Source organism: Podarcis pityusensis (assembly GCF_964106645.2).
Source record: "Podarcis pityusensis genome assembly, chromosome: W".
NCBI classification, from domain to species: Eukaryota; Metazoa; Chordata; class Lepidosauria; order Squamata; family Lacertidae; genus Podarcis; species Podarcis pityusensis.
The window spans coordinates 36,950,794-36,968,813 of record NC_138045.1 but is presented as its reverse complement, the minus strand read 5'-3'; the positions used below and the strand labels follow the sequence as shown (position 1 = coordinate 36,968,813).

Below are 18,020 nucleotides of genomic sequence, written 5' to 3'. Positions count from 1 at the left end.
GAGTCTTGCAGAGTATAAACCACTCGGAGAGCAGCTCTGTAAAATATCTTCCTTTTATTCTATAACTACAACTATGATACAAAGCTATATACAGAGCTGAATATTCTAAGCATAAATCAATGCTACACTGAGAGTCTGCAGCTGCTCTTAGCAGCAATCTTATCTCTAGGATCTCTAACACTCTCACTCTCTCCGATACACTGACTGACTGACTCTCTCTCACACACACAGATATGTTGCTGGGCAGAATAAGTAGATAGGCAGGACACGCCTCCTGCTCTCTGGAGAGTCAGCAGAGACCATCAGGAGATGATCAGGAGATTCTTGTGTATGGGAGGGGTGAAATCTCCTCACTTTCCTCCAAAAGCATTTCATTTTAAAAATCCAATTTAAATAAAAAACAGATGTTTTAATTATTCTTTTTTAAATCATTGATTTTTATCCACCCTGTTGGGTGTACACATTGAATGTGTCATACCTGGAAAATACCTCTTGCAAGAGCAGCCATAGGAGGTGCGCTCTAGTAGAGGCAACTCCAATGATTTTCATTTAAGATTTCCCATCGTCCTCAGCTTGGCTATGTGCCCTGGTTCTTCTTGAAGAAGAGACATTCATCATGAGTTCTTCTCTTCTCCTTATCAGACTCTTGTATAAAGAGGACTGTCAAGGTAGGGAAAGATGCTCCACCTCGTAATAATCCTAATTGTTTTAGCTAATCTCTTGGCTGAAAGATAGAAAACAAATCTTTGTGTGCCTGCTTCTTAGCCTAATCCTGTTTCTTCCCACGTGAATGCAGTTCTATAGAGTAACACGAAAGACACCCTAACTCAGGCTTCCTCAACTTCGGCCCTTCCGATATTTTGAGACGACAATTCCCATCCTCCCTGACCACTGGTCCTGCTGGCTAGGGATCATGGGAGTTGTAGGCCAAAAACATCTGGAGGGCCGAGGTTGAGGAAGCCTGCCCTAACTCCTCAAGATGTTGAACTTGCTCCCAGCTTCGGAGTACCTGCTATAAAAGAGACAACTCTAAGAAAGTCACGGTGCTCCAAAGCGTCACCAGTTGCATCAAGTTGCTTTAGAGAGAGCATTCATGATCATCCTTACCACATTACAGAATTGCTTGGCGACTAAGCAGGGAGCAGCACACGGAGATAAGGGGGAAGCAAGTACTCTGCAGCCTGTGCCTCTCCCATCCCTGTGCATCATGAGTTCAACAAATACAGAATGCAATGCAACCCAGCACAGTAAAAGCAAGAGGGGCAGTCACAACACCTCCGCAAGACCTCCTCATACTCTGGGCAAGATGATGGTGGGAACTGCTTCTGAACCCTGTATCCCCTCCTCCTCCTCCGCCTCCTCCTCTGCCTCCTCCTCCCTGCCACACAGCCTTAATGATAGAAGTATGGATGTGGAAGTAGTTGACCTCACTTGCGAAACTTCAGACCCTCTAGTTGTTGATCTTACGCAAGACGATTCTCTTGTGCTTGTTGGAGAGAGTGGGCAGCAGCCCGATAGAGAGTTCAGACGTCAGCCATTGTCTGACAGCCTCATATTTAGTGGTGGTGGTGGTGGTGATGATGATAGCAGACACACACAGAGTGGTGCTCTTGCCACTAGAAAGCTCCCCAGAGAAGTGGGAAGGAGGGAATTTGCAAGATCCTCAGGCACTTTCAGTTGTGGAATTTGCATAGACAGCTTTGCAGAGATTGTGCAAAGCGGACGGCTTATAGTGTCAACAACATGTGGCCACATCTTCTGTAGTCAGTGCCTCAGCAATTTTCTTAGGTATGCTAACTTTTGCCCAATTTGTAGGAGGCATCTCACTCCAAAGGAGTATCATCCAATTTATATGTGAAGACATGGGTGTTCCTGAACACAGTCTAATGTGGCCTTCATAAACATGAGTGAAATCCAAAGAACACACCAAGTACTGTACATATGACTTCAATATGACAGTTAGCAATTTCACTTTTTCCCAGTTGGCCTCCTTATAGTCCAGTTGTCCTGTTTCAGCTTCGTTTTGCTTTAAGGTTTTTGCAACTCACATTTTTTGAGGTCTGTAGACGTTTGAAGAACAGCTTGGAGGATATGTCTGCTGCTGCCACATTGCTTTGTGCCGATATCTCATTTCTGTTCTAGTTCTGTTGCTGCTTTGAGAAAAGACTGATGTTGAGTGAACTCATCTATTCAAGACTAGGCTAGTCATAGTCATCTATGATAATACAACCTGCAGCTTCTTTTTGCAATTTGACTTGTAAAAAACCAAAGCCAACCACTCACCGGTGGAAGTCTGTTCCACATCTACTTGCTTTCTAGTGGCAAACCCCTCTTTCTGTTGATGTAGCCCTAATAAAGACCAAGGTTTATACAACACTGTGGCTCATTTTTAACGCTGCATGCATAAATGGTTTATTACAAAGAACTCTTGGTGGTCCGAGTCTTCTCTTTAAGAGAATACAGCCATCATGTTAGATCTGAGCAGCTTTTGCTGTTCAGGCATATGCTTAAGGAGCAGTTCATAGTGGAGTCCGTACCAACGTTGCCACGTGGGGCAGAATCCAATGGAGATGAGCTAAGCCATTTATGTGAAACACTCCTCAAATGGTTGGCAGAGGATAAAGTAATTCTCTTGTCGGAGCCAGCCGTTACAAGTGGCGGAGTTTAGCATAAAATAAAGACACAGAGAGCCAGCAATATTTTCATGATGGTAGGAGCAGCTCCTTTCGTACTTCCCTCTCCTCCTGTAGCTTCTTTATTTATCCTTTGTCTCTCTCCAGCCGCATGGCTGTTTGCCAATGTCTCACGTTACCTCATCCGGTCAAGGCTTTTATTGCCCCCAACACCATATAGGGTCATCACTGCCCAGAGGAAACACAACTGCATTTAAGGTTAATACATTCCAATACATTGTAAAGCTCAGAGTGCTGGTCAGCCGAGGTCAGGGGGCACCCTGCAATATTACAAGCCTTTGCCATGGCTTTATGACTCCCACATGCCCTCTTTCTTTATTTTATTTCAGAGCCATATATATCAGTACCAATACGGTTATATCGAGCGCGATAAGCGACTCTTTGACACCGGAAGCGGGCCGCGGACTGGAGAACCATGCAGTACATATAGAAATTAAAGAAGGAATACATTGGATACAGCAACACAAAATAATGCAAATAACTACTATAATGATCACTAAAATCAATAAATGTCGAAGCCAACTTCCATCCGGAAGCCAAGAATATAAGAATTCTGATTCCAAGCTGCATGGTAGGCTTCCTTGCTAGTTTATTAGCCATGCACTGGTGTTACTCCTATAGCACTGAGATTGGTCACTGTATGTTCCTGTAAGAGAACAAGAGATATTAAAAGTGAAATTCAATGTATATTGACAGTTTGGATATATGCCCCATGATTCTTTCCCCTCCTTAATTTGAAAATAAATGGGGGCAGGCTCATGGAGCGTCAATTGTACTGGAGGCCAAAAAGTTTGCTTAGGGGATATAATATTAGTAAATTGAAAAGATCCATTGACAGGCACACCATGAAGCATTATGCCTGAATGACTGGCATACACACCCAACATTTAGAAGCATGCAGTAAACTGGCAAACATAATCATATCTTGTACAAAAATATCATCCCTCCATATCTTAGGATAATTTTCTCCCCTAAAAGTCTTATTCAACAACACTGTTCTTCTAGTTCAAAAGTGGCTGAGCCGTGGATACTGCCAGCCAGAGTAGGAAGCTGACAACAGCTGCTTGCCAGCCGATGAGGTGAAATATGGTGGTTTCAACTGGACTGGTCGTCTGCTTCTCTTCCTTGTATAACGGTGCAGCAAAGGATGGCAAGGCAAATGGTTAGGAAGGCAAACACTGCCAGATGCAGCTCGTGTGCAGCACCTCTAGGTGGCGCATGTGGAAAGGTTTCAATGCTTCACCCACAAAATGTTGACAAAGTGTAGGGGAGTTCCGCATGCCTTGAGGCAGGACAACCCACTGATATCGCTGGGTGGGCTGCGAATTGTTATATGCTGGCAATGTAAAAGCAAATGGTTCCCTGTCTGCTGTAGCCAGTGGGATGAAGATGGTTCAATGTGGCCGAAAGTTCAGAAATAAGCTGGTCAGAGATAGCTGGTGCCGCTGCTGCGGATTTTTCTTTTGGTAGAGGCCACTGTTCTACCCCCACTGGGGTATCGGTGATCCTGGTTTGCCACACTGGAAACAAGTTGTATCGGTGGCTACAGGCTGGTTTTCATTTAGCGCTGCTGCCAGCAGATGAGCCTTGTGGGTGGCTGTATCTACAGACTGACAAATGCGAAGCATGGCTGCTGTGTCTGTGGCAGGATTGTGTATTATCGGTCGCAATGCAAGTTTACAATCCTCATTGGCATTTTCAAAGGCCAATTGTTTGATAATTATTTGTTTGGCTTCAGGATTTTCAATTTGCCGACTCACTGCTGTAAGCAGCCTATCCATAAAGGAAGGATATGATTCTCTTGCCTCTTGCCTGATTGAACCCCACCTTGATTGAATACTGGTGGGTTCTGGGATTTTTCTCATTGCTTGTTTAGCAGCGAGAGCAGTGTCCCTCAATAAGATTTGCAGCAGTGTGGCTTGCACTGAAGCTTGAGCGAAGGGACCACGCCCCATCATGGCATCTGTGACGTCTGCGAGGGTAACATTTGGATTATTTCCTCTGGCTTGTTGTAACAAGGCTGGAGCATAAGCACGGCAGGCAGTTTCCCATTCGTGGGCAAACAAAACACCAGCTGATGGGGGTAACACTGTATGGGCCAAAAGCTTGATGTCCTCTGGAACCAAGAGCTGGGCTAATGTGGCTTCTAAAAGCGCCTGCGTATATGGGGCTTGGAGTCCATTGGCCTTTACTGACTGTTGCAGCTCTCTCAAGATCTTAAAGTCAAAAGGTTGGTGTTGGGCTTGGGTGCCTGCTGGGGCACCAGCAGGGGGCACAATAACAGGGAATGCCATAGTATCCTGAATTAAGGAACAGGCAAGAACTGCACGTTGAAAAGGAGTAGCTGGTTCTGCCGCTGAAAGATTAGGATCATTGCCAGCCAGACCATGGTATTTTTGCAGGATTGGGTCCTCTGGTGAGGAACTGTAGTCCGGAGGTTTGGGGTCTGGAGCTGCTGGCAAAGCAAGTATTGGAACAGATGGCAGCACAGCAGGCTGAATTAAAGAAGCTGAAGGTTGTGTTGGCACTGCAGCCATGGAGATATTTTTTGGTGATAAAGAGTCCATGGCGTAACGAACCTTGCACCATGCATTTAGAATCTGAACACCTATGCTGGGGTGCCCATGGAAATGTGCCCCAATCTTGTCCCAAAGTTTTAATTCCCAAGTCCCATCTGCAGGAAACCAGGGGGAATGCTCTTCGATGGCCAGAATGAGCTGTATCAAATCACCCTCCGGAACTTCCAATTTGTTGGAGGAGAGGAGAAATTTTAAGTCTTTTAAAAAATTCTGTTGGGGAGCAGACAAAGAGCTGCCCATTTTTCTAAAATCAAGATAAAAAAAAGAGGGATCGAACTCACCAGGGATCCGAAGATGATTAGCGCCTGAAACCCTTGCCGGGCGTGGTAAGCCGATGATATCCTTTGCTAGGATCGAAAAACCTCACACGGTTTCCTTTTAAAATCCTCTTAGTCTGCCTCAGACTGTTTCCTTTAAGTTGCCTCACACGGTTTTCTTTTAAAAGCCTCAGACGTATTCTTTTATTCAGCCTCACACGGGGCACCACTTGTCGGAGCCAGCCGTTACAAGTGGCGGAGTTTAGCATAAAATAAAGACACAGAGAGCCAGCAATATTTTCATGATGGTAGGAGCAGCTCCTTTCGTACTTCCCTCTCCTCCTGTAGCTTCTTTATTTATCCTTTGTCTCTCTCCAGCCGCATGGCTGTTTGCCAATGTCTCACGTTACCTCATCCGGTCAAGGCTTTTATTGCCCCCAACACCATATAGGGTCATCACTGCCCAGAGGAAACACAACTGCATTTAAGGTTAATACATTCCAATACATTGTAAAGCTCAGAGTGCTGGTCAGCCGAGGTCAGGGGGCACCCTGCAATATTACAAGCCTTTGCCATGGCTTTATGACTCCCACATTCTCTGCTTTTCAGAAACGCTTTGCTGTGGGGAAGCTGCACCCATAGGGCCATGTTTCAAGCAGCAAGCATGTAAGACTTGAACCTCGCATGATGAAGTCAACTTGAGTTGCGGTGACTCCCTTTCTCAGCCCTGTCACGTAGTCATAGTGGAACTATGAATGGCTTGACCTGGGGACTTCCGGGTCAGCGCCATCGCTAATGGCAGATTCCCTCTGATTCTTGGAGGGACCAGCTCCGCGGGATCGGGTCTTACCGCTGCGGCAAAGCTGGGACCCTTTAAAAATCACAGGCGGGGGAAGCCTGTGAACGTGGGGACTCGGCGGGCACCATTAGCGCCCCCCCCAAGTTGCGAAGGGACCCTTTTTAAGGGCTCCGGAGCGGGACGGGGTGAGCGGTGCGGTGCTGAGAGTCGACTGCTTCTTCCGCGGAGTGAAGCCGCACAGCCGTTATCGGAGAGCGCTGACTTTTTCCTGGGATAATTGGACTTCGAAAGCAACTACCCGTGAGTAGGATTAAATTGGATTTAAAAGGAGAAAAAACAGCTAATTCGGCACTGAAGCGGGAAGGTATAACCAGGAAGTCTGCCTTCCTTTCTTGTAGATAGTTCAAAGCAAAGAGACTGTAAAGCGGAAACATAGAGAGACGTCCGGAAAAAAGATTAAATCTTAACATCTGGAAAGTGGTCTCCCCTCCGGATTGCAGGAGAGGAGGGGGGAAGGTTTGAGTTGTATTTACCTGCAAAGAAAAGGTGGAAAGGAATCTTAAATCTGCTGCTTAAAACCTGGGAACGGACTGCCCCTAGATAAGGAATGCCGTTCAGTGGAAAGCCTATCGGTAACCAGAGGATTTTTGACAGCTAATCCTGCAGAAGAGATATAGTGTTTCTGGACTTCTCCTGGCTTCAAAGTAACTGTTCAAGTGCATTGAAACTGTTGTTTTTAAGTGAATTGGGGGACTTATAAAGACCATCTTTGTTCTTAAAAGTTGCAAACTTTGGCTGTTACTGTGTCCCCCTAGTGGAGGCTGGACATTGTTACAATAACAACTGGGTTAGAGGAAAATTCCATTCTAAAACAAACTTTCAACTGTGGGAACGACCTTGAATTCTCATGAGAGTGTTATGGCAGATGGGAAAGGAAAGATAGAGCTGGCGCAGGAAAAAAACTACTAGGTCTGGCAGATACTATCGGACAGATACTGCGCAGCAGCGAAGGGCTTCAACATCTGGAGCATCTGGAACATCAGGGGCTGCACTCCCACAGGTCAAACCAAAAATTATGTCGTCCGAAGACGTTTTGGCACATGCACTTGGAAAAATTAATGAATCTTTGGAAAAATTAGCTAAGCAGGTAGCTGAGACTAATAAACAAGTAGCTGAAGCATCAGGTAAAATTGATTTGAACACTACAAGTATTAATAATTTGGGACAGAAGGTGAACACCAATACAGAGTCTATCGAAAAATTATTACAGGAATCTGCTTCGACCCGAAAGATAGCTGAAGAAGCAAAAGATATTGCAACTGCTATTCAAGAGAAGATACCACCAGTATATAAGAAATTGGAGGACCACGATTTGACATTGTCTATAATTGAATTGAAAGAGAGACAAAGAAATTTAAGAATCAGGGCTGTACCAGAACGGGAGAAAGATAACCTGGCTGACTTTCTTACACAGGAATTTACAGACTTTTGGCAACAGGACTTGGGGAAGGAATAATTCAAGATGGTGAATGCATTTAGACTTGGAAGAGGACAAAGCAGGAATAAGGCGAGGGACTGCTTGATTACCCTTCGAACAAAAGAAGAGAGAGACAAAATTTTGAATTTGCACTATCAAAAGACTTTGGAAATCTACGACTCAAGTGTGGTGATATTTAAGGACATTCCAAAACATCTTTTGGACTTAAGGTTGAACTACGGAGACCTAGCTGCCCTGTTGAAAAGAAATAGAATTTTTTTTCAGGTGGGAATTTCCTCAAGGCCTAGCCTTTAAATACAAAGGAAGAAAGATAAAAATAAGATCACTTAATGACAAGGACAGGTTCTTGAAAGATCACGAAGAAGACTTACAGAAAGAAGTGGAATCTGGAGAAGAGCCAAAAGGCATACTAGACATAGCAAACTTATCTTTTGGATTGCACGGCCCAGAGAAAGAGACACTACCTATAGAACAAGAACAGACACTTGGTGCAGTTGGAGGTAAAGTGAAGTAACCCCATCATGGCTCTGCAACTGTTAAGCTGGAATTGTAATGGCTTGAACTCCCCTCGAAAGAGAAAAAGTGTTTTTCATCTACTAAAAAAGGAACAATTGGACTTGATTTGTTTACAAGAAACACATATAACAAGGCTACACAGGAAACTACTGATTAATAAAAGATTGGGACAAGAGTTTATCTCATCTGACAAAGTTAAAAAAAGAGGAGTTGTGATATATGCAAAGGAGAGACTATCGCCGAAATTAATTTTTAAAGATGACCAAGGAAGATTTTTGGCAATTGAAATTCAAGTTCAAGGAGAGAAATTCCTGATAGTAGGAATTTATGCACCGAATGAGGGGAAATCTGAATTCTTTAAAAAGTTGCACGAGACTTTACTGGACTATTTGGAATATAATTTGATTTTGATGAGGGACATGAATGGAGTAGTATCTACAAACATGGATAAGGCACAAAGACAGGTAGTTACCAAGGATGGTAGACTACCGAAAACATTTTTTGAGATGACAGACAATATAGACTTAGTGGATATCTGGAGAGTAAAGAACCCCTTGGGAAGGGAGGGAACCTTCTTTTCTGAAGCCAAAATGACATGGACTAGAATTGACCAAATATGGATAACTAGAGGAATGGCACCAAAGATAAAGAAAGTAGAAATCTGCCCAAAAACCTGCTCCGACCATAATGCAGTAAGGATGGAGATGAAACAAATATCAACCGGATCCTTCAGATGGAGGATGAATGACACCTTATTTAGAGATGAAGAAGTACCGCATTTTTCGCTCCATAGGACGCACTTTTTCCCCTCCAAAAATGAAGGGGAAATGTGTGTGCGTCCTATGGAGCGAATGCAGGCTTTCGCTGAAGCCTGGAGAGCGAGAGGCATCGGTGCGCACCGACCCCTCTCGCTCTCCAGGCTTCAGGAAGCTATCCGCAAGCCGTGCAAGCCCGGTGGGAGTTCCCGCGGGCTCACAAGGCTTGCAGGCAGCAGCCTGCAGCCCCGGCGAGTGTCCGCAAGCCTTGCGCGCCCGGCAGGAGGTCCCGCCGAGCGCGCGAGGCTTCGGGCGGCAGCTTGTCGCCCGAAGCACGGGGAGCCCTCCGGAGGGCTCCCCGTGCTTCGGGCGAGTGTCTGCAAGCCTTGCGCGCCCGGCAGGAGGTCCCGCCGAGCGCGCAAGGCTTGGGGCGGCAGCCTGTCGCCCGAAGCACGGGGAGCCGTCCGGAGGGCTCCCCGTGCTTCGGGCGAGTGTCTGCAAGCCTTGCGCGCCCGGCAGGAGGTCCCGCCGAGCGCGCGAGGCTTCGGGCGGCAGCTTGTCGCCCGAAGCACGGGGAGCCCTCCGGAGGGCTCCCCGTGCTTCGGGCGAGTGTCTGCAAGCCTCGCGCGCCCGGCGGGAGGTCCCGCCGAGCGCGCGAGGCTTGGGGCGGTAGCCTGAAGCCCGAAGCACGCGAGGCTTGGGGCGGCAGCCGCGGCGGGGGGGAATAATTTTTTTTATTCATTTCCCCCCCCCCCCAAAAAAATGAGGTGCGTCCTATGGGCCGGTGCGTCCTATAGAACGAAAAATACGGTATATAAAAAGGCCCAAAAAACGTTGAGAGACTATTTTGAAATAAATATGAACACTAATGTAGAAAAAAAGAGTAATCTGGGACGCAAGTAAAGCGGTCATGAGAGGGTTTCTGATACAACAGAATGCAATAAAGAAGAGAAGTCAGAATGAGAAGAAAGTTAAAATTTTGGAGAAAATAAAAGAAAGTGAGAAGAAATTGAGAGCAAAACCAAAGTCGCAGGAGATTCTGAGAGAAATAAAATTATACCAAGTACAATACATGAAAATGATGAATCAGGAAAGAGAATGGAAAATTAAACAAATGAGACAAAAAACATTTGAAACAGCTAATAAATGTGGGAAATTGTTGGCCTGGCAAATGAAAAAAAGACAAAAATTAAATACTATTACAAACTTAGAAGTGGAAGGAAAGAATATACATAACCCAATCGAGATTAGAAACTGTTTCCAGAGGTACTTTAAACAATTATACACGCAAGGGCCACAGAAAGAAATGGACATAGACCGATTTTTGAAGACAAATGGATTACAAAAAATCTCTCAAGAAAGTAAATTAATGCTGAACTATAAAATATCTGAACAGGAAGTGGAAGGTGCCATTCAAAATATGCAATTGGGCAAATCTCCAGGACCGGATGGGCTGACTTCTAGATATTATAGATCTTTGAAAGAGTGGCTATTACAACCTTTGAAGGAAGTCTGCAATGAAATTATGGAAGGGAAAAGGGCACCAGAGTCGTGGAAAGAGGCGTACATTACACTTATACCTAAAACAGAGACTGAAAAGACTCAGCTGAAGAACTACCGCCCTATATCGTTACTTAATGTGGATTACAAAATTTTTGAAGACATCTTGGCCAAGAGATTGAAAAAAGTATTGATGGAAGAGATTCATAAAGACCAAGCGGGCTTTCTCCCGGGAAGACACTTGTCTGACAATTTGAGGAATATAATTGACATTTTGGAAAAACTAGAAGTGAATATTAATACTAAAGCAGTTCTGATATTTGTGGATGCGGAGAAAGCTTTTGACAATATCTCTTGGAGCTTTTTGAAGAAGAACCTACAGGGGATGGGGGTAGGCCAAGGTTTTGAAAATGGTATAGGTGCAATATACTCTGAACAAAAGGCTAAATTAATTGTAAATAATGTGGTGACGGAAGAATTTAAGATAGAAAAAGGGACACGACAGGGGTGCCCAATCTCCCCACTGCTTTTTATATCGGTCCTGGAGGTTCTGCTGAATATGTTTAGAAGGGAACGGTTGGTTAAAGGTATACAGGTCGGAGCCAAACAGTACAAATTGAGAGCATTTGCAGATGACTTAGTATTGACGTTACAGGAGCCAGAATCTAGCACTAAAAGGGTTTTAGAATTAATTCAAGAATTTGGTCAAGTGGCAGGATTTAAACTGAACAAGCTAAAAACTAAGGTTTTAGAGAAAAATTTAACACCGATTGAAAGAGAGAGGTTTCAGAATGAGACAGGTCTGACTGTGGTTAAGAAAGTGAAATATCTGGGGATTAATATGACAGCCAAAAATGGGAACTTATTTAAAGATAATTATGAAAAATGTTGGACGGAAGTGAAAAAAAGATTTAGAAATCTGGTCAAATTTGAAGCTTTCACTGCTGGGTCATATTGCTGCGATAAAAATGAATGTATTGCCTAGAATGTTGTTTTTGTTTCAGACATTGCAAATTGTGGACAAGATGGACTGTTTCAAGAAGTGGCAGAGAGATTGTGATGGGACGATGAGCTGCTTGTGTGTAAAATCCTAGTCCCTCAGAGTTTGGTCAAGTTTGCAAACCTCTGTCTGTAACGGAGCCCCTTAAACATGGCTCCGTCAGTCGCTGGCAGATTCCGACAGTGGTTGCTTTCGGAATCGCTTCCAACATAAAAGCTCCTTAACGGAAACACGTCTTCTGGACTCTCTGCGTGACAGTTTCCGGCGAGGAGTGGGTGTCCCTACAGGAGGTCCTGAAACCTCCCCACTGTTTTCGCTGGAAGTGTCTCTGAGCCATCCCTCCAGCTCCCTTTCCCTCAGCCCAGCTCCTCTCCCCCTACTGGTTCCCTCTTCAGCTGCTGAGTCTCTCCCAACCTGTGTGAGCCCTTTCACTTCCCTTCCTTCCGATGGCAGTTCCCTGACATCCACCTCCCCTCCAGGGCCCCCTTCATCCCCTCTCGCCCCCTCCTCTACGGGCGGTGAGGAGGAAAAACCCCGGAATGAACTTCCTTCATCTTCCGATGTCCCGAACACTTCTCTCCACCTGTTGCGGTTCCTGGTCTCGAAGTACTCCTCCTCCTCAGAGTCCATCTCCCCTTCCCCTTCCGATTCCGAGAATCCTTCCAACTCCTCCTCCTCATCGGTGGTCCCAAAGTATTCCCTCCGGAACCTCTCCACAGGCTGAGGTTTCCTTGGGAACCTTTGATGGAACGTTTCTATCAATACCTCGTCATTGATATCTTCTGCCATTACCCAAGTGTTTTCTGACTCCGGTTCTCCTTCCCACGCTACCAAATACTCCACCTGATCCCCCTTCCATCTGGCGTCGAGGATTTCTGCCACATGGCTGCTGCATTCCCTTTCTTCTATGACCGGTCCCCGAGTGGCCATCCCTTCTCGTCCCCCCTCATACGGTGACAGTAACGACCTGTGAAATACTGGGTGCAGTTTCATGTGGTTGGGTAACCGGAGCCTGAAAGCCACTGGGTTGACCTGTTGAATGACCTCAAAGGGACCCAATCTCCTGGGTCTTAATTTCTTACAACCTCCTTTGAACGGCAACCCTTGGGTTGACAGCCACACCCTATCTCCCACCCTTATGGTTTCACCTTCCCTTCGGTTCTTGTCTGCCTGCCTCTTGTATTCTTCCTTCGCCCTTTCTAAGTTGAGTTGGAGCTGACGATGGATTGCTTCCATTTCTTCTACAAAATGCTCGGCTGCCGGGACACCCCATCTCTCCCCTTCTCCCCCTGGGAAAGCCCTGGGATGACACCCATAATTAGCCAAGAAGGGGCTCATCCCTGTGGACACATTCTCGGCATTGTTGTAGGCAAATTCCGCCAGCGCCAACTTTTCTACCCAGTCATTCTCTCTGTCATTGACATAACACCTCAGGTATTGCTGGAGGACCCCGTTTGCTCTTTCCGCCTGCCCGTTGGTTTCAGGGTGCCGGGCAGTCGAAAAGTTGACCTCCACCTGCAGTAAGCTCATGAGCTTCCTCCAGAACCTGGACGTAAATTGTTTTCCTCGGTCTGAGACCACCCTCAATGGCACTCCGTGCAACCTAAAAATGTGTTCTACAAATAACTTCGCTGTCTCTTCCGCCGTGACTGCATGCGAGCAGGCTACAAAGTGGCACATCTTTGTTAGTAGGTCTACCACCACCATGATGGCTGTTTTCCCCTTGGACTTCGGCAGATCAGTCATAAAATCTATCGACACTGCCTCCCAAGGTCGTTCTGGGGTTGGTAAGGGTTCTAATAGCCCCGCCGGTGCCCGCCTCTCCCCTTTGGCTCGCTGGCATTGCTCACACCCTCTTACATACTCCCGTACATCTTCCCTCACCTTAGGCCACCAAAATTCCCTGGTGACCAACCACATGGTTTTGTGTTGTCCAAAATGCCCCGCCGTGGGGCTGTCGTGCAACTGCTTGAGTACCCTCCCCCTTAAGTCTCCTTCAGGGATATACAGTGCCCCTTTGTAATACAAAGCTCCATTTCTTTCCTCGAAACCCCCTGGTTCCTCTCCCTCACCCCTAAGACCTCTGAGCTTATTCTGGGCGTATTCATCATTCTCTGTTTCCTCTACCAGTTCTCTTTGTCCCACCAATGCCGCCCCACACACCCAGCGGTCCTCTGGAATGACATGTCTCTCTTCGGGTGCTCCCTCCTCCTCCAAATATTCAGGTTTGCGTGAGAGAGCGTCCGCCCTAATGTTCTCTGGGCCTGGCACGTAACAAATCTCAAAGTTAAATTTGGAGAACTCCTGGGCCCATCTCACTTGCCGTTGGTTGAGCACTCGTGCCGTCCTCCAATACTCTAGGTTCTTGTGGTCAGTGCACACTTGCACCTTATGTTGTGCGCCAATTAGCAGGTGCCTCCATCTCCGGAACGCCTCATGAATGGCTAGTAGTTCTCGGTCATACACCGTGTAGTTCCTCTCGGATTTGTTCAGCTTTCGCGAAAAAAAGGCACACGGTCTCCACTCTGACTCCTCCTTCCCTGGCTGCAGAAGCACCGCCCCAATCGCTCTGTCTGATGCGTCAGTTTCCACTCTCATCGGTTTTTGTAAATCCACATGCAGGAGTTGTTGTTCCGAGGCGAAGGCCCTTTTTAGTTCCTCAAATGCTCGCTCCGCCTCCTCAGTCCAAACGAACTTCTTCTTACTGCTGAGACAGTCCGTAATGGGCGCCGTCAGGTGGGCAAAGTTTCGGATGAACTTACGATAGAAGTTCCCAAATCCTAGGAACCTCTGCACATCCTTCCTTGTTTTGGGTGTTTTCCATTCCAGCACCGCCTGGACCTTGCCGGGATCCATGGCCAATCCCTTGTCTGACAGGCGATACCCCAGGAATTCCACCTCCTTGGTATGAAACTGACACTTCTCCAGTTTCACCCACAGCTGGTTGGCTTGCAGCCTGCTCAACACTTCTCTGACGTCTCTCACATGCTGCTCCTCATTCTCAGAATACACCAACACGTCGTCTAAGAAGGCCACACAATTCTTGTAAAGCAAAGGCCCCAGGACGTGGTTCATAAACGATTGAAAGCACGCGGAGCCTCCTTGTAGGCCGAAGGGCATAACTAAATATTCAAATGCCCCCAAAGGGGTGAACATGGTGGTTTTCCATTCATCCCCCTTCCTTATTCGTATCAGGTTGTACGCCCCCCTTAGGTCCAGTTTAGTAAAAATCTTTCCCTTCCTGACCCTTGTCAAAATGTCGTCAATCCTGGGCATAGGGAAAGCCACTGGTTCTGACACTGCATTTAAGGCCCTGAAGTCACACACAAGCCTCGGCTTGTTCGTGTTTTTTTTATCCACAAAAAACACTGGGCTGCCCCCCACCGCCCTGGACTCTCTGATGAACCCTCTCTTCAGGTTCTTGTCAATGAACTCTCTTAGCTCCTGCATCTCTCTGTCTGACATGGCGTACAGCTTGCCTACAGGGAGCTGTGCCCCAGGGAGTAAATTGATTTGACAGTCAAAGGGTCTATGCGGGGGTAATTGGTCAGCTTCCCTTTCGCTGAAGACGTCGCGGAGATCTGCGTATTGTCGTGGTACCTTCACGTTCTCCGTTACTTCAGTCCCTGCTAGGGTGGCTTGGGCCCCTGCCAAACCCTTTCCCTCTTTGCAGTGTTCTAAGCAATGTGCTGAACCAAAAGAAACCACTCTCTGATGCCAGCCCACCAGCGGATCATGTAACGCTAGCCAGCTCATCCCCAATATAATGGGAGCTCCTCCCAAGGTGGCCACATTAAACGCTATCAGTTCGGTGTGCCTTGCCACCTTCATTATCATTGGGACGGTCTGCAAGCTGACTTCTCCTCCCAACAGCTCCCTGCCATCGATCGTGGTCACCTGCAGGGGGTTGCTTAAAGGGATCGTCTGTATCTGGTGTTCAGCTGCAAACTCTTTGCTCATGAAATTGCAGGAGCTGCCTGAGTCCAACAGCGCCTTTATCTTTAGAGGGTGTCCGTTTGGCAGCTCTAGCGCCACTTCTATCACTAGGGCGGGTTTAGGAGGTTCTGGCGTGGGCACTTTCACTGCTCTTTGGCCTGACTGCTGTGCCCCGACGGTGGCAGCCAGGCGTTGGCTTTTACTTGCTTCGGTATTTCTTCCTCTCTTCCCTCCACAGCTCCTACCATCCCTTGCCATTCCTTCCTCTGGGGGCAGACTCTGGCAAAGTGACCTGGCTGTTGGCAGAGATAGCATTTCCGGGCGCCTTTTCCCTCCTTCTTTCCCCCCTTACTGGGCTTTGAAACTGCGCGCGCGCGCGCTGTTCCGATTTCCATCGGCTCTGCCGGCGGGAAAGTTGGCTCTGGAATGTCTGGAATGCGGAACTCCTTCCAACGTTCCCCCTTCCCTTCCCGCCTCTCCAATGCTCTCGCCTCCTGGCGCGCTCCTATGGTCAGCGCTGATTTGGTCAGCTGGTCCATAGACTCCGCCCTGGGCGCCCGGGAAAGTTCGTCTTTCACAGCCGAAGAAAGCCCTTCTTCAAAAAGCATTTGAATGGGTTCCGCCGATAGATCCCACCCCAATTTATGGATCAACATGGTGAATTCAGTCCAGTACTCACGGACAGATCGGCTCCCCTGTTTGCAAGCCATTAACTGTCTGCGGACCACTCCCTGTTCAATATCGCTGGAAAACATCAGATCCATGGCGCGAAAGAACTTCATCGTGTCCTTTAGGACGTCACTATTCGCTGCCATCAGGGGTCTAACCCAGTCTCTCGCCCCCTTTTCAAGATGCCCAATCACGAAAGCCACTCTTGATTCCTCGTCAGGGAATTCATCAAACTGCAGATTGAGGGCATATTGCATCTCTGTCCGAAAGCCATGATAGTCTTTGGGCTCCCCCCCAAACTTCTGCACCAATCCTGGTACCTTTCTGACGAGCTGGGTGTCTTTCCCCTTTTTGTCTGCATCCTGAGCCCTCCTCTCCTCAAGCCTCGCCGTCTGCAGCGCTAGCTGGACCTCCAACACCCGGTACCTTTCTTCCAGGCTTGGACCCGCTCCAGCTCCTGCTTCTCCGGTTCCGGCTGGGTTGCTCATGATGCCTTCTCCTGCACAAGCTGCTCACGAAGACTGTCGGAATGCTGTGATGGGACGATGAGCTGCTTGTGTGTAAAATCCTAGTCCCTCAGAGTTTGGTCAAGTTTGCAAACCTCTGTCTGTAACGGAGCCCCTTAAACATGGCTCCGTCAGTCGCTGGCAGATTCCGACAGTGGTTGCTTTCGGAATCGCTTCCAACATAAAAGCTCCTTAACGGAAACACGTCTTCTGGACTCTCTGCGTGACAGTTTCCGGCGAGGAGTGGGTGTCCCTACAGGAGGTCCTGAAACCTCCCCACTGTTTTCGCTGGAAGTGTCTCTGAGCCATCCCTCCAGCTCCCTTTCCCTCAGCCCAGCTCCTCTCCCCCTACTGGTTCCCTCTTCAGCTGCTGAGTCTCTCCCAACCTGTGTGAGCCCTTTCACTTCCCTTCCTTCCGATGGCAGTTCCCTGACAGAGATATTTCTAGATTTGTCTGGCAGGGCAAGAAGCCCAGAATAAAATTTAAGATATTAACTGATGCAAAGGAAAGAGGTGGATTTGCCCTGCCAGACTTTAAACTTTATTATGAATCAGCAGCTTTTTGCTGGTTGAAAGAATGGCTACTTCTTGAAAATACAGACATTTTGGATTTAGAAGGTTTTAACAATGTATTTGGATGGCATGCATATTTATGGTATGATAAGGTCAAAGCACATAAAGCATTTAAAAATCATATTGTCAGGAAAGCACTGTTTAATGTTTGGATAAGATACAAGGATTTATTGGAAAATAAAACCCCAAGGTGGTTGTCACCGATGGAAGCGAAAGCTCTGAAAAGGCTCAATATGGAGGCCAAATGACCGAAATATTGGGAAATTTTGGAACAAGAAGGAGACAAATTGAAATTGCAGAGTTTCGAGAAACTAAAAAACAAAGTGAGAGATTGGCTTCATTATTATCAGATAATGGAGGCATATAATTTGGATAAGAAAATTGGCTTCCAGGTGGAAAAATCAAAACTAGAAACAGAACTGTTAGAACCCAAAACTAAGAATTTGTCAAGAATGTATAACTTGCTGTTGAAATGGAATACTCAGGATGAAACGGTGAAATCTGCTATGATTAAATGGGCACAAGATGTTGGACATAATATTATGTTTGCTGACTGGGAACAGTTATGGACCACAGGTATGAAGTTTACGGCATGTAATGCCCTAAGAGAGAATATTATGAAAATGATATACAGGTGGTACATGACCCCAGTCAAGCTTGCAAAAATCTATCATTTGCCCGATAATAAATGCTGGAAATGTAAAGAAACTGAAGGTACATTCTTTCACCTTTGGTGGAC

At 46.8% G+C, this 18,020-nt stretch overlaps 1 long non-coding RNA gene and 1 pseudogene across 2 annotated transcripts; one reads left to right on the top strand and one right to left on the bottom strand.

Moving 5' to 3' along the window:
- Nucleotides 1-1,207: 1,207 nt before the first annotated feature.
- On the top strand, nucleotides 1,208-1,858 carry LOC308467719 (E3 ubiquitin-protein ligase RNF4 pseudogene; annotated as a pseudogene). Its single transcript has one exon. The product of its transcript is annotated as an E3 ubiquitin-protein ligase RNF4 pseudogene (transcript).
- Nucleotides 1,859-2,697: 839 nt separating this feature from the next.
- LOC308467590 lies at nucleotides 2,698-6,086 on the bottom strand. Its single transcript, XR_013981241.1, has 2 exons — nucleotides 5,554-6,086; nucleotides 2,698-3,339 (listed from the first exon to the last, which is right to left on the bottom strand). It is a non-coding gene; the product is annotated as an uncharacterized lncRNA (long non-coding RNA).
- Nucleotides 6,087-18,020: the final 11,934 nt, after the last annotated feature.